At 41.4% G+C, this 2,833-nt stretch overlaps 1 non-coding gene across 1 annotated transcript; it reads right to left on the reverse strand.

Moving 5' to 3' along the window:
- Positions 1-1,040: 1,040 nt before the first annotated feature.
- LOC141604455 (small nucleolar RNA R71) lies at positions 1,041-1,147 on the reverse strand. The gene has a single exon (XR_012526154.1). It is a non-coding gene; the product is annotated as a small nucleolar RNA R71 (small nucleolar RNA).
- Between the last annotated feature and the right edge of the window lie 1,686 nt (positions 1,148-2,833).

A 2,833-nucleotide genomic window follows, 5' to 3' on the forward strand; every position in this document is an offset into this window, starting at 1 on the left:
TGTTTGTATGATCATATCCCATGATTCCCCTATGATCCCATGACACCCTAGTGCTTTTTAATCAATTGTTTACACTCCTTTTAATTCATCTTGCTAGTTTATTTTCATTGCTATTTTAGTTAGTGACCTTCTACATCAACCCAAATTGTGACACCCCTAAGACACCACTAGTTTCAATAGAAATCTCATTTCAATTCCCGTCCCTTGGGATCCGACCTTTACTTGCCCCTTTACTAATCGTAGAGTTGTTTGTGAAGTTATAAATTGTGTTTTGATTCGACCGTGACCCAACGACCACATCTATTTGTGAACACGAAACGGACCGATCAAAAATGGCGCCGTTGCCGGGGACGGTGTTTGTTTGATTTAGATTTCCTTTTTATTGTTATTAGTTGTGTCTTTGTTCGCCTTGGGGAAGTAAAACCCCTCAAGGTTCGTTCTAATTGTTTTCGAGTTGTTTGATATTTTGCATGTCTAGAAGGTCACAAGGTGAATTGTTACCTTTTGACCGTGAAATCGAAAGAACCTTGACGAACAATAGGAGACTTGTTAGGAGGAATTTAAGAGGTATTAGTGAAGTTGTTCAACCAACTATTGAGTTCATCAACCCTTTCGCAATAGAAGGAGAGGAGAACCCATTACACAATACCCCACAAAATCAACCTACAATGCCTAAATTCTCGTCACACTCCGTACCCACCGAGGAGAACCTACCCAATGGTACTCCTACACCACAACATCTAACCGGAAACTTTATTGCCAAATCCGCCTTTATCCAATTAGTTGAAAGGAGCCAATTTGGGGGGATGCCTAGTGAAGACCCTCATTCTCATATGGAAACCTTTTGCGACTATTGTGATGCGATTTCTCAAACCGGTGTGACTCAAGACCAAATTAGATGGGTCTTATTTCCTTTTTCTCTAATCGGCACCGCGAAGCAATGGTTGAAGGGCCTTGATAAAGCCACTCTCGGAATTGATTCTTGGAAGAAGTTGGCTCTAGTTTTCTACAAAAAATTCTACCCACCGGAAAAGACTAACATGCTAAGAGCTCAAATTACGGGTTTTAAGCAAAGGGATGAAGAATCTTTGTATGAAGCTTGGGAGCGGTTCAAGGGAATTTGTCGCTCATGTCCTCACCATGGACTTAGCGAATGGTTCTTGGTACAACAATTTTGGAATGGTTTATATGAAGATTCAAGGAACATTCTCAACATGGGATCAAATGGAATGTTCACCGAAGTTGATGACAATAAAACATGGAACAAGATTGAGGAAATGGCGGTCCATAACTCACAATATAGTAGACCTCGCAAGGCTACTAGAGGAGGAAAGCATGAAGTGGACTCCGTTACTCAATTGGGTGCTCAACTTAGTGCTCATATTGACACAATCAATTTGAAGTTTGAAAAAGCTATGGCTAGACTTGAAGAAGTCTCAAAATCACCAAAGCATCATGTTAATGCCATGACGGCATCCTCATCAATCCCAAGTGGGATATGTGAGAATTGTGGAACTTTGGGACATGACCAAAGTGAATGTAGGGGAACGAATGAACAAGTGAATGCTTTCCAAGCATACAAGAGTGGTACCCCTTATTCCAACTATTACAATGAAACACCAAATTCCATCCAAATCTCTCATACAAAAGCCAAAATGTCCAAAACCCTCAAACAACATACACTCCACCACCCATGAGAAACCAAAATCAAAGACCCTTTTACAATCAAAACCAAGGTTACCAAAATCAAAATCCATACAATCACCAAAATGACCAAGGTTTTGATGTCCAAAAAGCGGTCCTCCAAATGCAAAAGAATCAACAAGAATTCTTCACTCAAATGCAAAAAGATAGCCAAGCAAAGGAAACCATCATCAACAACATCCTAGCTCACACCAAGATGTTGGAAACACAATTGACTCAACTAGCATCTTCAAGCTCACAAACACAAAAGGGGCAATTACCACCTCAAAGTAATCCCCCTAGACATGAAACGGTTAGTGCCATTCACTTGAGGAGTGGTACTAGGTATGAAGCACCGAAGAAGCAAGTTGAGGATGAAGTTGTGGAAGCTAGTGATAAGGAAGAAATTGTGCAAAACTCCAAAGATGGAGAATCATCAAAAGAAGAGAGTTCAAAGAAAAATGAAGACAAGGTCAAGGAGAAGGAGCCCATTGTGATTAGACTTCCTTTTCCAAGTCGTCAAGCCAAGCCCAAATTTGATGATCAACTTGGAAAATTCATGGAAATTGTCAAGAATTTGGAAGTCTCGATTCCTTTCACGGAATTAATCAATCACGTGCCGGCCTATGCGAAATACATGAAAGATATCCTCACAAAGAGGAAGTCAATCCGGAAACTTGAGACTATCGCCTTCACTAAGGTGAGTAGTGCAATACTTCAAGGGAGTTCACCTCCAAAACTAAAGGATCCGAGAAGCTTCTCAATACCGTGTACCATTGGCGACACAACGATCAACAAAGCCTTATGTGATCTAGGGGCTAGTGTTAGTGTCATGCCGTACTCGGTGAGTAAAAGGTTGGGGATGGGAGAGCTTAAATGCACCAACATCACGCTCCAAATGGCCGATAGATCGACGAAGACACCATTAGGGATATGGGAAGATGTCCCCGTACGAATTGGGAAGATTTTCATCCCGGTGGACTTTGTCATTGTTGATATGGAGGAAGATTCCAACATTCCAATCATTCTAGGAAGACCTTTCCTACACACCGCGGGTGCGGTGATTGATGTGAAACATGGTGAGCTCACTCTAGAAGTGGGAGATGAAAGCATAACCTTTAATCTTGACAAGACTATGAGAGCTCCTCGT

Source organism: Silene latifolia, chromosome 9, assembly GCF_048544455.1.
Source record: "Silene latifolia isolate original U9 population chromosome 9, ASM4854445v1, whole genome shotgun sequence".
In the NCBI taxonomy this organism is placed as follows: domain Eukaryota; kingdom Viridiplantae; phylum Streptophyta; class Magnoliopsida; order Caryophyllales; family Caryophyllaceae; genus Silene; species Silene latifolia.